Source organism: Lissotriton helveticus, chromosome 1_1 (assembly GCF_964261635.1).
Source record: "Lissotriton helveticus chromosome 1_1, aLisHel1.1, whole genome shotgun sequence".
NCBI lineage: Eukaryota > Metazoa > Chordata > Amphibia > Caudata > Salamandridae > Lissotriton > Lissotriton helveticus.
This window is the reverse complement of record NC_136057.1, coordinates 1940556483-1940582336: the sequence shown is the minus strand read 5'-3', so window position 1 is coordinate 1940582336 and position 25854 is coordinate 1940556483. Positions and strand designations below refer to the sequence as shown.

At 50.4% G+C, this 25854-nt stretch overlaps 1 protein-coding gene across 2 annotated transcripts in view; it reads right to left on the bottom strand.

Annotated features, from left to right (window-relative positions):
- The window catches only part of LOC144755115 (ADAMTS-like protein 2), a 319957-nt gene that overhangs the window by 24702 nt on the left and 269401 nt on the right, over window positions 1-25854 (bottom strand). The window lies entirely within an intron of this gene.

The following is a 25854-nucleotide window of genomic DNA, read 5'->3' as shown; positions in this document are numbered from 1 at the left end:
GTCGTAGGTGCTAATTATTGCACTTGATAAATCCTGAACACAATCTTGTCGGTTTTTATCGGGAGCAATATTTATTACACCAAAGAACAAGGCAGTCATAATGAAATGTGAGCCTTTGTCATGTATTCCTATAGGTTCTGAATCGATCCCCCTATTCCTGACCCTATTCTAGTTAAACAAACCAACAAGTTAACTAGCAGTCAGCCCATGAGGCAGAAAACCCCCATGATGCAGATACCGTTATCTGACGCAGTCACACTACGGCACAGGAACGTGTTATCTGATTAGGTCATAACGCTTGCGATCTAATTAGACAAGCGATATTCCTCCAGCCCCTGATAAGGCATACGGAGTTCTCATAACAAATCAAACCTATGACAACCTGGGCAAAACCCTGCGGCCATTGTTTTGATTTCACCGAGAACTTCAGTAAAAGAATGTGCTAACGAGCAAGTCGTATGACATCCTTATTGACGTATCTATGTCCATCCTTACGTCAATCTCGGCACCTTAAAGGTATAAATATTACCGATCTTGCCCTATGCAAACACACGCGTCGTGACGAGACGGAGCAGCCATACTTGCCGAAGCCAAGAGCAGAGCAGACCCCGCTGGCAGCAGCCCCGCCTTTCTGACGCGCTGAGAGACGCGCTGCTTTCTCCTGCCGAGAATCCAGCACCGGCGTTTCTGGGCAGCCCTCGCAGGCAGCCTGGAATATCGAGACCAGAGAGAGAGATACCATTCCTCATTCATCCTAACTTCCAGGTACAGAACTGAATAACCCCTCACAGAGAATTCTTTAGTTATTCACTTGGCAAAAACAAACTTAACTTAAACTGTAACTTTCTATTCCCGCCCTCGTATTAGACTTAGGTCAGGTACACGGGGTAGGCGTATTTAGAAACACCAGTTGAGTACGTTTAGTCAAATGTATATATGTGTATGTAATATATTTTATTCATTTTAAAACATCATATGGCTTAGAAACCATATCAATGTTTTTACAGTATTATTTTATACTATTGCTTTTAATGTATGCACTTTACTTAGCTATAAGTATTGCAATAATATCGATCCATTTCTCTTGTATGAGGAAAGAGACTGATCAATAAATAACACCTTTTTATTGAACACGCCCGTCTCTTCCTTTTCTCTACATTCTGAGGAGACTAAGAATGCACGTACTGACTGAGTAAAATAAATTGCCTTTTGTTCACACGACTCTCGAGATTTACTCTTGATTAGGGGAGAGCAAAGTTGTCATGTTCTATGGTTGTCAGAAACTAAATCCCTTCTTGTCTAATCAGGGAAGTTAAGTCCTCCTTGAACATTCGAGAAAGTTTCTAGTGAACTCTGAGCTAAGCTGGCAAACCCAAAACTTTAAGTCTAGTATCGACAGTAGTAGACCTAGTTAACGTCTGGCCTAGGCCTTTACTGCTGTAGGTATTATTCCAATGCGCAGAGCCTATTGGGATGATAGGAACTACACTACACCTTAAGATGCCTCTCTTTCATCTTCATCCTTGCCTTCTAGTTAACTCAGTCAGAAATCTGGGAGTCATCTTCTACGCTGATTATTCCTTTGTCCCTCTGGTTAATAATGTATCCAAAAATGTGTTTTTCCACCTCCAAGCGCTTCTCCCACTACTTCAGTCTGAATATTGTATGTTAAAGCAGCAGCCTGATCATGTATTGACTACTTCAATGCCAGCCATAGGGGACATCCAGCCAAATCACTAGGCCACAAGAGTTCAGAACTTTGCTTCTCGTCTTATCCTTAGTACATGGATGCTACAGCAATTCATCCTCTGTGCTGCAGATCCATTATTTTCATTGTTCATGACGAGCTGAGCTCGTCATGAGCACACAAGCAGTGTACTGCATGACGAGCTGAGCCCGTCATGAGCCTGGAAGGGGTTAAAAGGCTTGGACCACATCACTCCTGCTCTTCGCTCCATTGACTAACCGTGGAATAAAGGACTGCCTTCAAAACTCTCTGCCTATTACACAAACGATTGCATGCCATAACCAAGCGCTACATCTCAGATCGATTTCCTCCATATCACTGGACCAGACCAGTCGTAGAAGTGGGCGGGATCGGAAGGGCACGGCGTGCCCCTACTTAAAAAAATTATTTCTGTCTGTTCCCCTACTTCTTTCTTTCAACAAATCGTCCCGGGACGCAAGAATAGTCCTACTTAAAAACAATAACTTTTTCATTCAGCTTCCATGGGCTGCTCGCACTTCTCTGTTGAACTCTAGAGGCTGCAGCAGCCCCTCCCTGACCTCGAACAGACTGTGGGCAGGCCCATTGTCATTCTGATTGAGGCTGATTATCCCCTTTCGAATCACAATGCGCCGCCTTCTGCCTTTAGCATATCATGTGCCAGTGAGATCAGTTAGTGATTACAGAGGAGCTTTCCCCAAACAGAGTACTGTGGGGAATTTGCCCCTTGTGTAATTTGTCAATGTTGTACACAGAGTGAACTGGGCAGGAGCAATGACGAGACAGAAGAGGCAACAGGAAAGGAGAGGTAATGGGGCAGGAGAGGTGACCGGGCAGGAGGGGAAACAACCTTTACAACGCAACTTTTACAACGCACTACCATTACAACGAAATTTTTACAACGCAAAAAACATTACAACGCATTTTTTTACAACGCAGGTACCTTTACAACGCATACCATTACAACGTAAGTATTGGTAAGTATATAATTATAATTTAAATTTTATATGTTTGGGTTTTTTTAAGGGTTATTTTTAGGGTTCAGGGTCAGTTTTCATTTTTTGGGTAAAAGGGTATTTTTAGGGTTCAGGGTCAGTTTTCAGTTTTTGGGTAAAGGGGTATTTTTAGGGTTCAGGGTCAGTTTTGGGTTTTTGGGTAAAGGGGTATTTTTAGGGTTCAGGGTCAGTTTTCAGTTTTTGGGTAAAGGGGTATTTTTAGGGTTCAGGGTCAGTTTTCAGTTTCTGGGTAAAGGGGTATTTTTAGGGTTCAGGGTCAGTTTTCAGTTTTTGGGTAAAGGGGTATTTTTAGGGTTCAGGGTCAGTTTTCAGTTTTTGGGTAAAATGATATTTTTAGGGTTCAAGGTCAGTTTTCAGTTTTTGGGTAAAGGGGTATTTTTAGGGTTCAGGGTCAGTTTTCAGTTTTTGGGTAAAGGGGTATTTTTAGGGTTCAGGGTCAGTTTTCAGTTTTTGGGTAAAAGGGTATTTTTAGGGTTCAAGGTCAGTTTTCAGTTTTTGGGTAAAGGGGTATTTTTAGGGTTCAGGGTCAGTTTTGAGTTTTTGGTATTTTTAGGGTTCAGGGTCAGTTTTCAGTTTTTTGGAAAAGGGGTATTTTTAGGGTTCAGGGTCAGTTTTTGGGTTTTGGGGTAAATGGGTATTTTTAGGGTTCAGGGTCAGTTTTGGGTTTTTGGGGTACAGGGGTATTTTTAGGGTTCAGGGTCAGTTTTGGGTTTTTGGGGTACAGGGGTATTTTTAGGGTTCAGGGTCAGTTTTGGGTTTTTGGGTAAAGTTTTTGGGGTACAGGGTAAAAATAAAATTAAATTAAATTTAAATTAAATCAATTAAATGAAATTAAATTAAATTAGATTATTTTTAATTATTTAAAAATGAAAAAATTAATATATACTTACCAATACTTACGTTGTAATGGTATGCGTTGTAAAGGTACCTGCGTTGTAAATACATGCGTTGTAATAGTTTTTGCGTTGTAAAAATTTCGTTGTAATGGTATGTGTTAGACCTGTCTGGCCTTTTGCGTAGTCCCTCCAATTTATTATTTATTTTGTCCCCTTTTTGCCCCTCATGCCTTTATTAATTTTTGTGTCCACTAGCTTTCTCAAGGTGTTGGTCTAGGGCAGAGGTCTTCAAACTTTTGTAGGTTGAGCCCCCCCAGCTCACTTTTTTCAGCTGTTGGGCCCCCCCCAAAACTTGACAGAAATTTCTGGAATCTGGTACACTACATAATTTACCGCCGCGCCAAATCCGGGCCATATCCAGCATATAATGTCCAACATAATAAGAGTGTTTAGTTAAGTGCAAGTTTGTGAGTGGGTGTGCAGAAATGACAGATTATTACATAGCTCAAACCACCATTTCCTAGATAAAAAGTGCGCAAATTGTTTTTACTATGATGCTTTGTTTTACACATGACATTGATTGATAACACCACCAACATAAATGTGATGGGTGTGCCCGTTTTTTGTCACAGACGCTCAATCTGTGGATGGATTTTTGAGAATGAGAAGCGAGTTGTCTGAATGCAAGGTGCATTCCAAGACACTTGAAGTAACTCAGAATGTTATTGAGGGCAGAGTAGGGTTTCAAATGTGTTAAACCATGGGTAGTCACAAACTTTCTCTCGGGGGCCAAATTTACAGTGTGGTTTGTGTCCGAGGGCCGCACCGGTAGGGGCAGGGTAAGTGGGGGAGGGGGCAGGGCTAGAGCAAACAAAAAAAACTGATGTTGAACAGAGGTCCCTGCAGCAGACGCCTTTGTCCACTGAGCCACCAGACCAGGCATACCCACATCTCTCTCTCTCTCTCTCTCTCTCTCTTTCTCTCTCTCTCTCTCTCCATATCTCTCCCTCTCTCCCTCTGTCTCACTCAGACTGTCTCACTCCCTCTCACTCCCTCTCTCTCCCTCCCTGTCTCACTCACTCTGACTGTCTCACTCCCTCTCTCTCTGTGTGTCTCCCTCTCTCTCTGTCTCCCTCTCTCTCTCTCTCCCTCTCTCTGTCTCCCTCTCTCTCCGTCTCCCTCTCTCTCCGTCTCCCTCTCTCTCCGTCTCCCTCTCTCTCCGTCTCCCTCTCTCCTTCCCTATCCCTCTCTGTCTCCCTCTCTCTCCTACCCTCCTCACTCTGTTGCCCTCCTCACTCTGTCACCCTCCCCCCTCCCTCTGTCTGTCACCCTCTCTCTCCCTTTCTCTGTCTCCCTCCCTCTCCTTGTCTCCCTCTGTCTGTCTCCCTTTCTCTGTTTCCCTCCCTCTCCCTCTCTTTGTCTCCCTCTGTTTCCCTGTTTCCCTCCCTCTCCCTCTCTTTGTCTCCCTCTGTTATTATTTATTTATTTATTTTAAGGTTTTATAGAGCGCGTAGTAACCCTAGAGCATCCCAGCGCTAGAACCAGAACTCAGGAGAGGTCAGAATCGAAGGGGGGGGATTTAAGGAAAGAGAAAGGTTTTCAAGGCCTTCCTGAATTGGAGAAGATTAGGTTCAGTTCTCAGTCTCCGAGGAAGGTTGTTCCAGTGTTTGGCCGTGTGGACCGAGAAGCGGCGTCCTCCGGACCGGGCCTTTTTGACTCTGGGAACAGTGATGAAGTTCTCTCCGCCTGAGCGGAGGACCCTACTCGCATTGTAAGGGATGATGAAATCCTTGAGGATGGGTGGGCCTTTGTCATGGAGGGTCTTATGGGCCAGACAGAGGGCCTTGAAAGCCACCCTTTCTCTGACTGGAAGCCAATGCAGGAGCTTCAAGGCTGGCTTTGCCGAGGATCTGGCGGGGGTGTCGGTAAGTAGGCGGGCCGCGGCGTTTTGGACTTTCTGCAGGGTATTGAGGGTGGCTTCGGGGGCACCCAGGTAGATTGCGTTGCAGTAGTCCAGCCTCGCCATAATGAGGCCCTGAATCAGAAGTTTCTTGGAGGTAGCGGGGAGCAGGGGGAAGACCTTTCTGCAGGCCCTAAGGAGTCCGAAGCAGATTCCTGCCGTTTTTTTGGCCTGTGATCTGAAGCTCAGGTCCTTTTCGAGCCATACGCCCAGGCTCTTGACCTCCTCCTTCGGTGTAGGGGGGTCACCTAGACAGACGGGCCAGATGTCAGGCGGCAGGGAGGGCTCTTTATGTCCGAGCAGCAGGATCTCGGTCTTGGACCCGTTCAGTTTCAGTGCCGAGGAGTTCATCCAGTTATGAATTTCCGAGAGACAGCTGTGAAGGTCGGGTGGGGATTGGTGCGGGTGTGAGAGGGTTACCACCAGCTGGGTGTCGTCGGCGTAGTTGATAATCGAGACGCCGAACGGGTTGACCAGTTTCTCCAGCGGGGACATATACACGTTAAATAACGTAGGGCTAAGGGATGAGCCCTGCGGTACTCCACAACGGAGGGGGATTGCGGGGGAGTGGCTGTCATTCTCCCAGACTTGGAAGGAGCGTCCGTCTAGGAAAGATTTTAGCCACTTCAAGGCCGTACCCCTTACTCCGATGTCTCCCAGTCGTTGGATTAGGGTGTGGTGGCTCACAGTGTCGAAGGCCGCACTGAGGTCCAGGAGGATCACTGCCACTGATCCTCCCGTGTCCAGAATGCTTCTGGCCTTCTCCGCTGCTGCCAGGAGGGCGGTGTCAGTGCCCTGTCCTGGACGAAACCCTGTCTGGGAGGTCCCGAGTAGGTTGTTGCTCTCAAGGAATAGTGATAGTTTTTTATTCACTAGCTTCTCCGTGATCTTGCTATTTCCTGGGAGGAGGGAGATAGGTCTGTAGTTGGCTAGGTCCAGGGGGTCTAGAGAGGGTTTCTTTAAAAGGCCTTTGACCACTGCCGCCTTCCAGCTAGGAGGGACTAGACCCTGCGAGAGGGAGGAATTAATGAGGGACGTGAGGGGGGGGAGGATGGTGCTGGACACTTTTTTCAGAAAACGGAGGGGAGCGGGATCGCGAGGAGAGCCACTTTTAATTGTAGCCAATGTCGCGGCTACCTCTTCCGTAGACACTGGGCCAAAGGTGTCCAGAAAGGGTAGGTTGCCATCAGGGGAGTGAGGGCAGTAAATGGGAGATTTAGAAGGATCATCGCCCAGGTTGTCAGCCGTGATTGGGGGTAGGTCCGCGAGAATTTTTTGGATTTTCTCGTCGAAGAAGGTGGCAAGTTTAATGCATTTGCTTTCCGCTGCTTTGGGGTCCAGAGGTTTTACTGGGGGGTCTGGGGCCTGGAGGAGTTCCTTAAGGACGGCAAAGGTTTCATGTGCCGAGCAGGAGGCGTTTTTAATTCTATCTTCGTAGAAGGCGCTTTTAGTATTGAGGAGTTCCGTTTTATAGGATTTTAAAGAGGCCCGAAATATATCTTTTTTGTCTGCCTTTTTATCTTTCCTCCATAAGCGTTCGTTCCTCTTACATTCCTTCCGTAGTAAGTTTAATTCGGGGGTGTACCAGGGGGAAGGGGTGACTCTCTTGGTACGTTTGAGGGTGCTGGATTTCGGGAGGATGTCGTCCAGAGATTGGGAGATCCATGTGTTAAATTTGGTGTCAGCAGTGATAGTGTCTTGAGAGGGGGGAGGGGTATCTTCACTTAGTTTAGCTGCCCATTCCTCTGGGACCAGTTTATGCCAGCGTCTAATAAGGGTTCTGAATTTAGGAGGTTGAGGTGGAGGGATGTTAATGTGCCATTCGAAGGGGACCAGGAAGTGGTCGGTCCAAGGGAGGGGGACGTGGGGGCGAGTGCTCAGATCTTGGATGTTAGTGAATATGGGATCGAGTAGCTGTCCTTTGTCGTGAGTCGCCTGTGCGTTTTTTAGGCCGAGGCCCATAGAGGAAAGATCTTGTAGGAGTTCTACAGCCTGTTTGTCGACCGGGTCCAGGAAGTGGATATTGAGGTCCCCCAGTAGGAGATAGTTGGAGGAAGTCGTGCAATCCATGGTGATGTGGTCAGTGAGTTTGCTAGGAAAATCGGTGAGTTGGCCAGGGGGGCGATATACAAGCATTCCCGACAGGGATGTTACTGGGGAGATTTGGATGGAGAAGTGGCAGCTTTCACAACCTTTGATGTTACCATCCGAGATTCTACAGGAGAACACGTCCTTAGATATTATGGCTAGGCCGCCTCCTCTACCAACTGGTCTATTCAATGAGCAGATTTGATAGCCCGGAGGGAGTGCTAGGACTATATCAGGGCCATTGTTGTGAGTGAGCCATGTTTCAGTGAGAAACAGAATGTCCATAGCGTGGTTTAGAATCAAGAGGTTAATTTCATGCGCATGTTTAGCGAGCGATCTGCAGTTAAGGAGGCCTAGTTGTAGTCCGCCTGGTGCCGAGTCTGTGCCAGGAGGGTTGCAGAAACTGCAGCTGGTAAAAGGATTGTCGCCCGAATAGGTGTAATTGCAGAGGGGGTGTTTTTGTGTGTTCAGGGCCAGGAGCCTGTCCCGGGTGTAGTTCGGGCATTTCGTGACAGAAATGGGCAGAGTAACTGGGCCCGGGTCCGGCTGGGCCCGGACGGGCCCAGACGGGCTTGCCTTTGGCGCGCTGACGGCGCGCCCGCTGCGCCCGTCCGCTGCGCGTCCGAATGCGGCACATGATTTTATACCGACAGGGGGGGCGTGGCCAAAAGTAGTGGGCGTGGCCTGTAATCAGGCTCACTCGCTAATGGCGGTGAAGGAGACTTTTCTTCCCCGTGGCAGCGTTTAGGTCGGCTGCACGGGTGTTTTCAGAGTCTAGGTGAGTGCCCCTAACAGGTTAGTGGGAGGTGTACAAATTCTAAAATCAATTTACACACACTTTAAAAAAACATACAATTTTTCATACAATTTTTCAGCAGAGCTCCCGGCTGTGCCTCAGGAGTATAGGTTCTGAGAGAGACTGGGCGTCGGCGCTTTAAGTAGTCAAGGGGGCGTGGCCAAAAGTAGTGGGCGTGGCCTGTAATCAGGCTCACTCGCTAATGGCGGTGAAGGAGACTTTTCTTCCCCGTGGCAGCGTTTAGGTCGGCTGCACGGGTGTTTTCAGAGTCTAGGTGAGTGCCCCTAACAGGTTAGTGGGAGGTGTACAAATTCTAAAATCAATTTACACACACTTTAAAAAACATAAAATTTTTCATACAATTTTTCAGCAGAGCTCCCGGCTGTGCCTCAGGAGTATAGGTTCTGAGAGAGACTGGGCGTCGGCGCTTTAAGTAGTCAAGGGGGCGTGGCCAAAAGTAGTGGGCGTGGCCTGTAATCAGGCTCACTCGCTAATGGCGGTGAAGGAGACTTTTCTTCCCCGTGGCAGCGTTTAGGTCGGCTGCACGGGTGTTTTCAGAGTCTAGGTGAGTGCCCCTAACAAGTTAGTGGGAGGTGTACAAATTCTAAAATCAATTTACACACACTTTAAAAAAACATACAATTTTTCAGCAGAGCTCCCGGCTGTGCCTCAGGAGTATAGGTTCTGAGAGAGACTGGGCGTCGGCGCTTTAAGTAGTCAAGGGGGCATGGCCAAAAGTAGTGGGCGTGGCCTGTAATCAGGCTCACTCGCTAATGGCGGTGAAGGAGACTTTTCTTCCCCGTGGCAGCGTTTAGGTCGGCTGCACGGGTGTTTTCAGAGTCTAGGTGAGTGCCCCTAACAGGTTAGTGGGAGGTGTACAAATTCTAAAATCAATTTACACACACTTTAAAAAAACATACAATTTTTCATACAATTTTTCAGCAGAGCTCCCGGCTGTGCCTCAGGAGTATAGGTTCTGAGAGAGACTGGGCGTCGGCGCTTTAAGTAGTCAAGGGGGCGTGGCCAAAAGTAGTGGGCGTGGCCTGTAATCAGGCTCACTCGCTAATGGCGGTGAAGGAGACTTTTCTTCCCAGTGGCAGCGTTTAGGTCGGCTGCACGGGTGTTTTCAGAGTCTAGGTGAGTGCCCCTAACAGGTTAGTGGGAGGTGTACAAATTCTAAAATCAATTTACACACACTTTAAAAAAACATACAATTTTTCATACAATTTTTCAGCAGAGCTCCCGGCTGTGCCTCAGGAGTATAGGTTCTGAGAGAGACTGGGCGTCGGCGCTTTAAGTAGTCAAGGGGGCGTGGCCAAAAGTAGTGGGCGTGGCCTGTAATCAGGCTCACTCGCTAATGGCGGTGAAGGAGACTTTTCTTCCCCGTGGCAGCGTTTAGGTCGGCTGCACGGGTGTTTTCAGAGTCTAGGTGAGTGCCCCTAACAGGTTAGTGGGAGGTGTACAAATTCTAAAATCAATTTACACACACTTTAAAAAAACATACAATTTTTCATACAATTTTTCAGCAGAGCTCCCGGCTGTGCCTCAGGAGTATAGGTTCTGAGAGAGACTGGGCGTCGGCGCTTTAAGTAGTCAAGGGGGCGTGGCCAAAAGTAGTGGGCGTGGCCTGTAATCAGGCTCACTCGCTAATGGCGGTGAAGGAGACTTTTCTTCCCCGTGGCAGCGTTTAGGTCGGCTGCACGGGTGTTTTCAGAGTCTAGGTGAGTGCCCCTAACAGGTTAGTGGGAGGTGTACAAATTCTAAAATCAATTTACACACACTTTAAAAAAACATACAATTTATCATACAATTTTTCAGCAGAGCTCCCGGCTGTGCCTCAGGAGTATAGGTTCTCTGTCTCCCTCCCTCTCCCTCTCTTCTCCCTCTCTTCGTCTCCCTCTTTCTGTCTCACTTTCTCTGTCTCCCTCTCTCTGTCTCCCTTTCCCTCCCTCCCTCGCTCTCCCTCTGTCTGCCTCCCTCTCCCTCCCCCTTTCCCGCCCTCCCTCGCTCTCACTCTGTCTGCCTTCCATTTCCTCTCTCCTTTCCTTCCCTCCCTCGCTCTCCCTCTGTCTGCCTTCCTTTCCCTCCCTCTCCCTCCCTCGCTCTCCCTCTGTCTGCCTCCCTTTCTCTCCCTCCCTCTCCCTCCCTTTCCCTCCCTCGCTTTCCCTCCCTTTCCCTCCCTCCCTCGCTCTCCCTCTGTTGCCTCCATTTCCCTCCATCCCTCTCCCTCCCTTTCACTCCCACCCTCGCTCTCTCTCTGTCTGCCTCCCTTTCCCGCTCCTCTACTTAAGCACACACAGGCAAGCATTTGCAAACATTTGTTCCAACGGAGACACTTCGGTGAATTGGAAAGCTGAAAGCCTTGCTATATTTAGTACGTAAATATACGGTAAGGTACTTTTAATATTATAATTTAAGAACGCATTCTTGTTAGCTTCCTTAACGTTTTTAAAAATTTATTTGTATATTTATCAAAAGTACACTAAAAAGTACATCTATCATTGAGATGCGGGAATTGTTACAGTACTTAGCTGCAACCCTCCAAATAGAGGTGTCCTCAAGGCAGTTAAATACAGCTTTGTTATTGTGCCCATTCAAATGGTGGCCTCTCAGCTGATGCTCCTATTCTGTGGGAGTCAAGCAGCACGGAATGTGTAAATTCGCCCCTAATGCATCTGGACTAGCTTGCCTCAACAGTCAGATGTACACCTTGTAGCACTATCATGGACCCTTGACTTGCTTTAGCATTTCTCACTCTTTTAAGATGGGACTTTGCCTGAAAGCGCCTCAAGGTCATCGTGATTCGTGTGCGCTATAGTCCAGCTGACCCCTCGTAACTTCTGCCAGAGTGCATGATGGTGGTAGGAGGTAACTGAGCGGGTTCACACATCTGCTGGAGAAACGTCCTCGCAGGCTGCAGAGTGTTAGTTTGAACCCTAGCAGGGCCGGCTGCGCACCGTCCTCCCACTGTCAGGAAAATGACTATCATGGAGATGCGGGAATTGTTACAGTACTTAGCCGCAACCCTCCTTGCTGAAGCTGAATGAATTAACCCCCTCCTGGGAGGGTAAACAGAATAAAAGCATGGGCACTTCGTGCCTCGTCGATTTCCCCTCCCTCCTCCCTCGACTTGCCACAGGGAACAAAGGTGAAAATAGAGAGTAGGTGTGAAATTAGAGAGGAGAGCGCGCCCCCCCAAGGATGGTGTCGCGCCCCCCTAGGGGGGCCCCCCCACAGTTTGAAGAACTCTGGTCTAGGGGATAGGTCTTTTTTTTCACCCTCATAGTTTTTCACCTCTGGCCTAGAGGCCTTTCCTGACAGGAATTTCTTTGGAGTCACAAAATGGTGGCTACCAACTGTCATACTGACATACCTGGAACCTGTCCCATAGGATAGAGTAGGGCATTCCAGAACCTTCTGGTCCCTTCTGGACCTCTGAGGGTCAGCCTATAAAAGGCGGAATGCTGGTCAGCCATTTTGTCTTGCCAGTGAGGAACAGCTAGAGTGAAGGCCGAGGTCTGGTAGGGGTAGGATCCTGAAGGGTGGATTGCTCTACAAGGGTAGCCCTCTGTCTAGGTTTTTCCAACCCCCCATTCCTGTTGACCTAGCCGAGTTAGTTTATCCTGCTGACCCTGGACAGTTAGGTGAAGGGGTTAATCCCAGTAGTCTGTGGAGCTGAGAAGGTCCCTGTATTGGGAACCAAACTAGGAGATCGCCTGGGCCCCTATATCTGTCCAGTAAGGAGGGGTTGTGGACTATTGCTGAACTAGGAGTTCTGGGGTTCCAACGCAAAGGGATCCCCCCTTTTACCCTCCCTCTTTAGAGTGAGAAGAAAGCTCCTTCTCTAAATGACACTGAGACTTCCCTACCAGTGCCTGGTCCTGTAGCGTGTGGCAAACCTCCCGACTCGTGAGGTAGAGGAGTGAGGAGTAGGGGTCTATTTCCCTTTGTTTCCACTGTGAGCGGGACCCCTGGGGCACTGATCGCGCTCCGTGTCAGCGCCTCCAAAGGAGAAAGAGTAGGGAGCAAGTTGACTGATTCCCAGCGCTATGGCGCATAATCTCATCTGAGCCGGGTTGTTATCACAGGAGGGGCCTAGGATCGAGCAGGCCCGCTGCGAAGACGCTACTCCGTGATAGGACGACGGAGCAGTCTCTGAGGCCGAGTCGCCGATCCCCCGCGCATGCGCGAAGGCGCCTTCGTGAAGGAACCGCCGGCAGCAACTGAGGTGAAGCGCGACAAGTTACCCTCAAAAGGGCCTCTGCTCCTCCGTGAGGCAGCGGGGAGGCCCAATTTCTGCACGGAAGTGTCCTTGAAGCGAGAGGGTGTTACAGAGGAACACGCCTCCCAGCACACACTGTCAAGTAAGCGGGGAAACCTAAGGAGTTGCACAGGAGAGCTGGTTGTGCCTAAGATCGTCTGACCCCTTCTAAATAAAGTGGTGCAGCGCTGATTGATTCCTGTGCATGGAAAGGGGTAGTGGGGCTGTTAAAATAACTGCACATTGCCAAGCCTACAGCATTAAGTATCCCATGGTGCACCCGAGGGGTGAAAAGTAACTGAGGCCTAAACCAGTCTTTTGGGACATTCCTTCCTAGCCTCTGGTGTCTGAAAACTTGAGACAGCTGGTCCTCAGACAGGGTGGGATTGCTGAGGAGACTGACAACCTGGGCTGGGGAATGCAAATTTGTATCTGGACATAGAGCAATTGTGGGGAGAGGTGGTTATCTGTTTAAACCTTGATTTTAAAAGAAGATTCAAAAAGGGGTTAATCAGAGTACAGCAATTGCTCATCTGAACTGTTGAAGTATATAGATGTAAACCTGCTAGATGTGGTAAAGTGAAGAGGTTAAAGATGCTGTGATGTAATGAACTGTATTTATTAGAGCTAAATAACTGACAAAAAGAGCAAAGACTATTTTTCTTATAAACAGGCTCGTATTTTTCCAAACATTGGTGTAGCGTCATTTTTGGGTGTTATTGCGTTGATTTACTGCTGGGTGGTTTGCAACCTTCACACATGTGCCTCTAGTGATTGTGACTTACCCTAGGCCAGGCTACCCTAGGTGACCTGACATATTTAGGTTCCAACAAGTTGGTGTCTAGCGGTGGGATCCTGACTGTGGTTGCAACTACTCAGTAGTAATTGAGCGTAATTCACTAGACTACACCAGGAGTTTTCTCCTAGCAGCCCTCCTAAATTTTTACTTTTGTTTTTCCAAATTTGTTCCTGGTGGTGGGGTGGAGGTAGCTTCAGGTTGCCCTTGCAACTCAAATTTCCTTGTGTGTATAACTTGGTATTGCCTATTGTAAAATGGAGTTTGCACTAGAAAACCTAGACACCTATTCTGTGGCTCAGCTGAAAGATTTCTGCCAGAAAATGGGGGTATTTTTTAAGCATGGTGCCAAGAAGGGGGAACTCCAGACCAGTCTAAGGGCTTGGGTGGAGGCACACAAAGAAGGGAAGGAGGAGGATGAAGGGACAGACCGGGACACGGTTGTGGAGATAGAAGGATTATTCCACTCTGAGGGGGAAAACCTACTCCCAGGACCAGTGTCCTACTCCAGGAAAGGCAGTAGTGTCTCTGGGGGAGGCTTGACCGAAGCAGAGCTCACTGACAGGAGGGAAAAGAGGCAATTAAGATGGGAGATGGCTAAGCTGGAGCAGGAGAAGGAAGAGAAGAGGATGGCTCATGAGTTCAGGTTGAAAGAGTTGGAACTCCAGGCCCTACAACGGGGGTCCTCTCCTGTAATGAATGGTGGCAGCGAATCCAAAGAAACAGCCAGGGAGTCCAGACCCTATTTGCCAAAAGACCTAATTGCTAGCTTTAGTCAGGGAGATGACATAGCCAAATGGTTGGCTGCCTATGAGGTCTCCTTAAGAGCCCATGGGGTGCAGGAGAAGCACTGGGGGGGTGGATTGTATAAGTACATGCCTCCTACTGGTCGGGACACCTTGCTGGCCCTGGAACCAGAGGAGCAAACCAACTACCCCACCATGAAGCTAGCATTGGTAAGGAAGTTTGGGCTTACCCCAGAAAGGTACCGTCAGAAGTTCAGGGGGAGCCACAAGTTAACCACCCAGAACTGGGTGGACTTCCTTGATTACGCAAGAAAGGCATTAGAGGGCTGGGTAAAGGGCAGTGAGGTGAAGGATTATGAGGGGTTGTATGATCTATTTTTGAAAGAGCACCTCCTCGAGAAAAGTTTTCCCGAGCTGCGCCAACACCTGGTGGACAGCAAGCTGACCAATCCCCGGAAGCTTGCAGAGGAGGCGGACATCTGGGCAAATACCCGGGGGTCCTCAAAGGGGACTGGAGGGGATTCCCAAAAGGCAGGACAGGGCGCCCCCCAGAAGAAGGAGGGGGGAGATAAAAAGAGGGAGTTCTCTAAAGGTCCCCAAAACAGTTTCCAAGGGAAGGGAACAGGTTTCACCCCTAAGGCAAACCCGCCCAGAAACCCTAATCCTGGCCAAAGCCAGCAGCCAAGGGTTCTCCACTGTTTTGAGTGTGGGGGTGTTGGACATTATAAAGGAGATGTCAGATGCCCAAAGAGACCACACCCTCCCACCGGAGGAAAACCACCGGGAGTAGCTAGTGTAGCGCTCGGGGAGGAGTTGCCCTTAGAAAAGGGGGGTGAGTGGGCGGGTGTCACCTTAGTGTCCCTGGGAGAACGGGAGATGGTTCCAAAGATCCAGGTGCCCCCAAATACTGTTAAGTATGGGCAATGGGTCACCATCAATGGCCAGAGAGGGGAGGCTCTGAGAGATACAGGAGCCAGTATGACTATGGTGAGAAGTCAACTGGTGTCTCCAGAGCAGGTGATTCCCAATGTACTCCACCCCGCCGCGATGGCTGACGGTAGAATGGGCCACTATCCAGTGGCTGAGGTTCCCTTTGAGTGGGAAGGGGTTGCAGGTTCACTTCGAGTTGCCGTAAGCCCTGCCGTGCCGGTTGATTGTCTGCTGGGAAATGATATGGAGCTCAACACTTGGAGAGAGGTGGAATACCGGACGCACACTGCGATGCTGGGTACACCTGACTGGGCCTGTGTGAGCACAAGGTCTGCGACTGCCCGGAGAGGGAGTTCGCCTGGGTTGGAGCCTGGAACAATGGCCCAACCCGCTGCCAAAAAGGGACAGACCCGAAGACAGGAAGAGCCTGCTTTGGCTTCCGCACCCCATGTGACGGATCGGCCACCTGCAGTGGTGGACCGGGAGTCCGTGGAGGGGGAAGTAGACTCTCTGGAGGATTTACCCATCCCTGCTGAGTGGCATGTGGAGGGAGGACCTACCAGAGAGGAATTCTGTAAGGGGCAGAGGGAGTGCCCTACCCTTGAGGGACTGAGGCGACAGGCTGAAGCCCAGGCAGCAGGTGATGTTACGGGACACTACCATATTTACTGGGAGGATGGACTCCTCTACAGTGAACCCAAGGTACCCTTACCTGGTTCATCAAGGGCCTTGGTAGTCCCGCAACAATACCGAGCCTTTCTGCTGGAATTGGCTCATGCTATACCCTTGGCAGGACACTTAGGTCAGGACAAGACCTTTGCTAGGCTTGTCCTCCACTTTTACTGGCCTCAGATGAAAGTGGCGTCCAACACTTACTGTCGGACATGTGTATCCTGCCAGGCCAGTGGGAAAACAGGGGTGAAGCTGAAAGCTCCCCTGGAACCACTTCCAGTCATTAGCACCCCCTTTGAAAGGGTGGGCATCGACATTGTAGGGCCGTTAGATCCACCAACAACAGCTGGTCACAGGTTCATCCTGGTTCTGGTGGATCATGCCACACGGTACCCAGAGGCAATTCCTCTGAGGACAGTTACTGCACCTGTGGTGGCTAGGGCCCTAATGGGGATCTTTACCCGAGTGGGTTTCCCCAAGGAAGTTGTGTCTGACAGGGGGACCAACTTTATGTCAGCGTACATGCGGGCAATGTGGAAGGAGTGTGGAGTGACCTACCGGTTCACCACTCCATACCACCCCCAGTCCAATGGACTGGTAGAGAGGTTCAATAAGACCCTGAAGGGCATGATAAGAAGTCTGCCTGAGAGCCTACGGAGGAAATGGGACGTCCTCCTGCCCTGTTTGCTGTTTTCCTACCGAGAAGTGCCGCAGAAGGGAGTGGGCTTCAGCCCTTTTGAACTGTTGTACGGGCACCCTGTGCGTGGACCTCTCAGCCTGGTGAAGGATGGATGGGAAAAGTCTCCCAGAAAGCCTCCTCAGGATGTGGTGAGCTACATGCTGGCCTTTCGGAGCCAAATGGCCAAGTTATGGAAGCAAGCTTCTGACAACTTGGAGGCCAGCCAGGCAGTAATGAAGGAATGGCACGACCACAATGCTCACCCGGTGGAGTTGGAGCCTGGCCAGAAAGTGTGCTGGCCAGAAAGTGTGGGTGATGGAACCTGGAGAGCTAAGTGCCCTTCAAGATCGCTGGGCTGGCCCCTTTGAGGTGTTGGAAAAGAAGGGTAAGGCCACCTATGTGGTGGATCTTAAGACCCCTCGACAGCCCCTACGGGTGCTGCATGCCAATCGCCTCAAACCCCACCATGAGAGGCCAGAGGTCATCCTGATGATGGTGACTGATGGTGCAGAGGAAGCAGAAAGCGAGCCTCTCCCTGATCTCTTCTCATCTCAAGAGAAGGATGGGTCGGTGGAGGGAGTGATTCTCTCCCCATCCCTAACTCCTGAGCAGCGAGAGGATTGCCGCCAGGTATTGGAGCAGTACTCTTCGTTGTTCTCCCTTGTCCCGGGAAGAACCCACCTGTGTACCCATGATGTGGACACAGGAGACAGCCCACCAGTGAAGTCAAAGACCTACCGGCTGTCAGACAAGGTGAAGGCTAGCATCCATGGAGAGGTTGCCAAGATGCTAGAGCTAGGAGTGATAGAACCTTCCAACAGCCCTTGGTCCAGTCCGGTGGTGCTAGTGCCAAAAGCCGCTCGACCGGGCACCACGCCAGAACTGAGGTTCTGTGTGGATTACCGGGGACTGAACTCAGTTACAAAAACTGATGCCCATCCGATCCCTAGGGCGGATGAGTTAATTGACCGGCTAGGAGCTGCCCAATACCTAAGTACCTTTGACCTCACTTCAGGGTACTGGCAGATCTCCTTGTCAGATGGAGCAAAGGAAAGGTCAGCCTTCTCCACGCCTGAGGGACACTTCCAATTTTGCGTGATGCCCTTTGGGCTCAAAAATGCCCCTGCCACATTTCAGCGGCTGGTGAATCAGGTCCTCTCTGGAATGGAGGGTTTCTCTGCTGCTTACCTGGATGGCATTGCTGTCTTCAGTAGCAGTTGGGAGGACCATTTGCAACATTTGCAAGCAGTTCTCCAGGCCCTGAAACAAGCTGGATTGACAATCAAGGCCAGCAAATGCCAGATTGGGCAGGGGTCGGTTGTGTACCTTGGACACTTGGTGGGTAGGGGGACAGTGCAGCCCCTGCAGGCAAAGATTGAGGCAATCATGGCCTGGGAACCCCCCAAGATACAGACTGAGGTCCGAGCTTTCCTGGGCCTCACAGGCTACTACCGTCGCTTTGTGAAGGGGTATGGCACTATTGTAGCGCCCCTCACAGAGCTCACCTCCAAGAAACAACCTCGACGGGTAGTTTGGACGAAAGCTTGCCAGCAAGCTTTTGAAAAACTGAAGCAGGCAATGTGTGCAGCACCGGTCCTGAGGGCCCCAGACTTCTCCAAGGAGTTCATTGTCCAGACAGATGCATCAGAACATGGCATTGGGGCAGTGTTATCGCAAATGAATGAAGAGGGCCTGGATCAGCCTGTGGTTTTCCTATCTATGAGACTGCTTCCCCGGGAACAGAAGTGGAGTGCAATTGAGAGGGAAGCTTTAGCGGTGGTGTGGGCTCTGAAGAAGCTGCGGCCATACCAGTTTGGCTCGCACTTCCTGGTTCAGACTGACCACCGACCCCTTCGTTGGCTAATGCAGATGAAGGGGGAGAATCCCAAGTTGCTGAGATGGTCCATCTCCCTACAGGGAATGGACTTCCGGGTGGAACATCGGCCTGGAGTGGACCACGCCAATGCAGACGGTCTCTCCAGGTATTTCCGCCTTAGTGATGAGGACTCCCAAGGGGTTGGGTAGTTCTCCCCACTTTCAGCTGGGGGGGACGTGTGTTAGACCTGTCTGGCCTTTTGCGTAGTCCCTCCAATTTATTATTTATTTTGTCCCCTTTTTGCCCCTCATGCCTTTATTAATTTTTATGTCCACTAGCTTTCTCAAGGTGTTGGTCTAGGGGATAGGTGTTTTTTTTCACCCTCATAGTTTTTCACCTCAGGCCTAGAGGCCTTTCCTGACAGGAATTTCTTTGGAGTCACAAAATGGTGGCTACCAACTGTCATACTGACATACCTGGAACCTGTCCCATAGGATAGAGTAGGGCATTCCAGAACCTTCTGGTCCCTTCTGGACCTCTGAGGGTCAGCCTATAAAAGGCGGAATGCTCTTCAGCCATTTTGTCTTGCCAGTGAGGAACAGCTAGAGTGAAGGCTGAGGTCTGGTAGGGGTAGGATCCTGAAGGGTGGATTGCTCTACAAGGGTAGCCCTCTGTCTAGGTTTTTCCACCCCCCCATTCCTGTTGACCTAGCCGAGTTAGTTTATCCTGCTGACCCTGGACAGTTAGGTGAAGGGGTTAATCCCAGTAGTCTGTGGAGCTGAGAAGGTCCCTGTATTGGGAACCAAACTAGGAGATCGCCTGGGCCCCTATATCTGTCCAGTAAGGAGGGGTTGTGGACTATTGCTGAACTAGGAGTTCTGGGGTTCCAACGCAAAGGGATCCCCCCTTTTACCCTCCCTCTTTAGAGTGAGAAGAAAGCTCCTTCTCTAAATGACACTGAGACTTCCCTACCAGTGCCTGGTCCTGTAGCGTGTGGCAAACCTCCCGACTCGTGAGGTAGAGGAGTGAGGAGTAGGGGTCTATTTCCCTTTGTTTCCACTGTGAGCGGGACCCCTGGGGCACTGATCGCGCTCCGTGTCAGCGCCTCCAAAGGAGAAAGAGTAGGGAGCAAGTTGACTGATTCCCAGCGCTACCGCGCATAATCTCATCTGAGCCGGGTTGTTATCACAGGAGGGGCCTAGGATCGAGCAGGCCCGCTGCGAAGACGCTACTCCGTGATAGGACGACGGAGCAGTCTCTGAGGCCGAGTCGCCGATCCCCCGCGCATGCGCGAAGGCGCCTTCGTGAAGGAACCGCCGGCAGCAACTGAGGTGAAGCGCCACGAGTTACCCTCAAAATGGCCTCTGCTCCTCCGTGAGGGAGCGGGGAGGCCCAATTTCTGCACGGAAGTGTCCTTGAAGCGAGAGGGTGTTACAGAGGAACATGCCTCCCAGCACACACTGTCAAGTAAGCGGGGAAACCTAAGGGGTGGCACAGGAGAGCTGGTTGTGCCTAAGATCGTCTGACCCCTTCTAAATAAAGTGGTGCAGCGCTGATTGATTCCTGTGCATGGAAAGGGGTAGTGGGGCTTTTAAAATAACTGCACATTGCCAAGCCTACAGCATTAAGTATCCCATGGTGCACCCGAGGGGTGAAAAGTAACTGAGGCCTAAACCAGTCTTTTGGGACATTCCTTCCTAGCCTCTGGTGTCTGAAAACTTGAGACAGCTGGTCCTCAGACAGGGTGGGATTGCTGAGGAGACTGACAACCTGGGCTGGGGAATGCAAATTTGTATCTGGACATAGAGCAATTGTGGGGAGAGGTGGTTATCTGTTTAAACCTTGATTTTAAAAGAAGATTCAAAAAGGGGTTAATCAGAGTACAGCAATTGCTCATCTGAACTGTTGAAGTATATAGATGTAAACCTGCTAGATGTGGTAAAGTGAAGAGGTTAAAGATGCTGTGATGTAATGAACTGTATTTATTAGAGCTAAATAACTGACAAAAAGAGCAAAGACTATTTTTCTTATAAACAGGCTCGTATTTTTCCAAACATTGGTGTAGCGTCATTTTTGGGTGTTATTGCGTTGATTTACTGCTGGGTGGTTTGCAACCTTCACAAATGTGCCTCTAGTGATTGTGACTTACCCTAGGCCAGGCTACCCTAGGTGACCTGACATATTTAGGTTCCAACAGTATGCGTTGTAAAAGTATGAGTTGTAACGTCATACATCCGGCAGGAGAAGTGACGGGGCAGGCGAAGTGACGGGGCAGGCGAAGTGACGGGGCAGGCGAGGTGATGGGGCAGGAGAGGTGACGGGGCAGGCGAGGTGACGGGGCAGGAGCGGTGACGGGGCAGGAGCGGTGACGGGGCAGGAGGAGTGATGGGGCAGAAGCGGTGACCGGGGCAGGAGCGGTGACCGGGGCATGAGCGGTGACCGGGGCAGGAGAGGTGACCGGGGCAGGAGAGGCGACGGGCAGGTGACGTGACGGACAGGTAAGGTGACGGGGCAGGAGAAGTGACTGGACAGGAGCGGTGATTAGGCATGAGCAGGAGCGGTGAACAGGGCAGGAGAGGTGAAAGGGCAGGAGCAGTGACGGAGCAGGAGAAGTGACGGGGTAGGAGCAGATAACGGGCAGGAGTAGATAACGGGCAGGAGTAGATAACGGGCAGGAGCAGTGAACGGGCAGGAGAAGTGAACGGGGCAGGAGCAGTGAACGGGGCAGGAGCAGTGATATGGAAGGAGCGGTGATGGGGTAGGAGAAGTGACCGGGCAGAAGAAAGTGACAGGGCAGGAGAAGTGACTTGTACTTATGTTCCTTGCCTATTTATATACTATTGCCTGGCATCCACTGATGTGTCTGCAAAGCATACCTGTTGCCCTGAATTTTTGTCCTCAATTTTGACCTCCTGTCCTGAATTTTTGTTGTGAATTTTGACCCCTTGTCCTGAACTTTTACACTTGCCATCCTGAATTTGCGCCCATGCCAGTTGGCCACCCTACTCTGCAGTGCCCATGACCTCCTCCCCTTTCCCTTCTATCTAGGGGCCTGCAACACTGAAAGGGCCATCAGACCACTGTGAATTAACTGGTGACACAACAGAGCAGAGCAGACTGTTGACAATGCAATATCGGCTCTTGATTAGCAGAGGATACCAGAACAAGGAGTGTAAAATCCTCTGTGTAGAGGATGCTGTGGTGCAAGGAGGCACACAAACTAGTTTATTTTAACAAACTGACTACACTAAACGGGGTACCTGTGCACCCTAAACTGGAAACACAGTGATCCATGATGTTTATATCTAATAAGCATACATATCTGCAGTATTGCATTGAAAAAGGTAACTATGCCGGACTGGCCGTTCCAGGCATCAGGCGTTTCCCAGGGCGACTGGAAGGGTAGGGGGCCAGTTAAGTTTGGGGGGGTTTGTACAAGTGCAGGAGTTTTAAAAACACTGCAAAGTTCTTTGTATATTCAGCAGGTTTCGGTCAACAATAAAAGTGCCAAGATAACTTTGGTGATCAATGTACCTGCTGGAGAGAGATGGGAGCATGTTTTGCCTAGTGGCTGTTTTACTCACCTACGGTAGCGCAGAGGGGTAATATGCCTGCTGGAAAGAACATGTACTGTGCATATCAAAGAGCAATATTTTATGTGCATAGTTCAGTGGGTACTGCTTTGGGTTGACTTCCCGAATGAAAGGACACTTGAGTACATATGGCCTGGCAGTATGGGCTGGACTGTTCCCATTGGGGGCAGGATCAAGACTGATTTGCATATGGCTGGGTCCAAACTGGAATGGCATGGTGAGCAAAAAAACGATGGATTTAGGCCCAGATCTCTGGACTTGGGTGAATGTATGACATAGTTCTTCATTCTGTCCACAAGTTGTTCTTTTTGCTATATTATGATTGAGCAGCTAGCTGGCTGACATGAATATTGTTGGACTTGGCCCTCTTGGCACGGTCATCCCTGAACTTTTTGCCTTCCTCCAATATTCTCTCTGACCTGTTTTTGTTGGTTTAATGACTCTGAGCACTTTACCGCTGCTGACCAGTGCTAAAGTGCATATGCTCTCCCTATATAACATGTATATATTGATTGGTTTCCATGATTGGCTTATTTGGTTTACTGTCAGACCCTAGTAAAGTGCACCAGGAGAGCCAGGGCTTGTAAATACAAATGCTGCTGGTGGGCCTGCAGCACTGGTTGTGCCACCCACAGAAGCGGCCTAGTAAGTCTAAGTGTCTAAGGTCTGCCATTGCAGAACCTGCGTGCAGTCTGGTATTGTCATGCTGGCTGGGCAAGTGCACCCACTTGCCAGCCCCTAAACCTTCCCTTTACTTCATGTGAGTCACCCCTAAGGCAGGCCCAAGGGCAGGGTGCATTGTAAGCATAAGGTAGGACAAGCCCTGATGTGTGTGGCATGTCCTAATAGTGAATTACAACCATTTTCGTTTTTCACTATTGTAAGGCTACCTGTTCTCATAGGCCAGAATGGGCTGCTGGAATTATTACACTCTATAATCCTAGCAGGCTCAGGGAACATGGTAGAAAGTCAAGTTTAGTATGCCTGAACTCAGAATAATAAAATACTTCTTTTAGTAAAGTTTATTTTAATATCCTGTGTTTGCAAATGCTACTTTTAGAAAGTTAGCATTTGCTTGCCTGACCATTTCAGCCCGCCTCTGCTACGATGTGTATCTGCTGTCTGGTTTCTGTGAGTGACAGGGCTGGGGGATTCAAGGAGACAGTCTGGGCTGCCAGGTGGTGAATAGAGGGATTACCCCCAGGATAGGTGGGAGGCGTGCCCCTTGACTCTTAATAGGGCTGTGCTCTGCCACCACAATGCTGGCTCCACCTCCTGCGGAGCGTCTGATGTCTCTGCCCTGCACCCTGAAAGAAACAGCAAGAGTCTCCAAAACAAAGTGCTCCAAAACTGGGTTGAACAAGGCTCAGGCCCCCTGGCCTGCAAGAACAAAAGATTTTGCGTATAAAAGTAGGAGCCCTACTCCTAAACATCAGATCCTGTTTTGACCACGACAAACCTCTGCCCGACTAGAAGGACCTGGAGAAGCTGGAGGAGAAGTACTGTCTCTGACCTGGGAGACTGGCCTGCAGTAGGTGCCTTGCTGAGAAAGGAGAGGAAAAGACCAGAAAGGACTTTGTAGAATTTGTGCCTGAAACGATCTCCAAGGGCTTGGGAACGAGTTTTGCCCCCTGAACTGAGCCCCAGGACCATTGGGCTCATCCTTCGCCCGTCTGCTGTGTCTCCCCCCTCGCCGGAGCCGTGATCTCTGGTGTGCCTCGCCCCCTCCTTGGGCCGTGACGTTGGTGCCTGGCCGCCCCTGCCTTGTGAGAGCCCCGCTCGAGTCGAGCCGCTCTCCCTACGCTTCGTTGGGCCGCCCGCCCCCCAGTCACCTCGCCTGCTCTGGAGCGCGCTGTGCCCACCTCACCCCTCCCGCCGGAATCTGATCGGAGTGCTGTTCTCTGCCTCGGACTGCCCGTACATTCGTGACGTACCCGGCCGCCCCGCTCCGCACTCCTGAATCGGAAGGGCCACGCCGCACACTAACGGGTCTCCAGTACGGTCCGAACTAGGAGCCAAGTGCCGCGCCGGCCTGCCTGGAACATCGCGTCCCCTGCCGACCCAAAGGTACGCTTTACCCCCACTGCATCCTAAAGAAATACGCCTTGCATCCTAAAGAAGTACGCCTTGCATCCTAAAGAAGTACGCCTTGCATCCTAAAGAAGTACGCCTTGCATCCTAAAAAAGTTCGCCTCGAACCCTCAAAGATTCACTGAAGGTACTGTGCGACTCAAACCGAGTCAAGTGTTCACATCGGACCAGGGTCCGCAATGTTGGGGTGACATTGTTTCAAAGTCCTGTGGCCTCCTTCTAATATCGTTAGGGTGGTCTTGCATTACACCTGTTGTTCTATCCCCGAGGTACGAGTCGTACTAAAGCCTACGACTCGTACCCCCATTGTGAACCATCCGTGCCGTACGCAGCGTACAGCGAGGCGCGTGAGCCTTGGTAGGGCCTGTTAGACCTGTCTGCCTCTGGGAGTGTCCTACCAATTATTATTTATTTTTGTCCCCCTTGGCTTCCTGGTGTTTCCTTCTTTTCTTGGGTCTACCAGGATTCTTTTTCAATGTTGACAGGGGGCTGGGTGTTCCTTGGCTATGATGTTTTTCTTTTCTTACCTCTGAGGCCTAGTCAGCCTCTTGAAAATCTAGAGCCGCCTAAAATGGTGCCCAGTAACTGTCACCGCGTGAGGTCACCCCATTGGAATTCATGGGGAAAGTTCTGGAACCTCCTAGTAGGTTCTGATGGTCAGAGGCTAGCTTATAAAAGGCCGGTGACAGAGCGGCCATTTTGTGTAACAACAGAAGTGACCAGTGAGGAGGGAGGCAACTACAGGAGGAGGGCTGTGCACTGGTGGGGACAAGATCGACCCGTGGGCCGGCAGTGAACCTGCTTAGATGTGACCACTCTTGAGCTGACCAAACCCCACTGAGGCAGAGATCCACTTGTGCACCAGAAATCTACTTTAGTACCTTAGAAGCACTGAAAAACCTAACGGTGTGAAACCAGAGAGCAGCGGGGGAGTTAGTACATCTCAGGAACCCCCCCGACCAAAAGTAAACTCGTTCTACCCCATTGGTGGCGCTGCAGGAGAAAGGACCAAGCGAGCTGTGAGCGCAGCCTGGTGAGACCAACTCACTGTGGGAAGAGCGGCGGAGACTGCGGCAGCTAACCTGACAGAAGTTGGCCATCGCACTTTGTCGTCCCTGAAGCGGCGTTGTTGGAGCCGAGGCCCAGCTGTTCCGCGGTGACGTCGTGAGAGGAGACGGACCAGCGTTGGAAGAGGCCGGGTGAGAGGAGGAGCGTCCGTCCGGAGGTATCGTCAGCGACAGGGAAGAAGGCGGGTCCACGTTGAAAGAGGCCGGGCGAAGGCGGGACTTCCTGTGATGATCCCCGTGGCTGAGGTGAGAGCAGCGGGCGCTGTGCCGCGCCTCCTCAGCATCGAGGGAGAAGACAGCTGATCCGAGCGAGCCTGCGACGGGGAACCCAGACCACTCCCAACCGCTTCCCCAGTGCAGCGGCAGATCGAGACTTCAGCAGAGTTAAAGTAAGCTGGGACTTGTGCGGGCAGAGGGCGGAGGCAGCACCAAGGGAAGCCAAACTTTGGAGGGTGTCAGACGTGGCCAGAGCTCATTTTCCAGACCATTGATGACTTTAAAGTGCCTAATGACATATGAATAAACAACCTTCACAATGGAACTGAGTAACTATTGAACTGCCAAATAAACGGAAGGGAAAGCTAAACGTGGGGAGTAACGAACCACAATTAGTGAACAGTCTGGTAGAGGCAAGAGAGAACCAGGCTGTAGTAGGAGTTCAGGGAGGCATGAAGAAGAGAACAAACCAGGCATTAGCGTGTTACTAGAGCTGTCCAAATCTTATTCTAGAAGGAGGGGAATTTAAGTAGGGTTAAAGGAAGTGAATTTCTAACCTACTTAT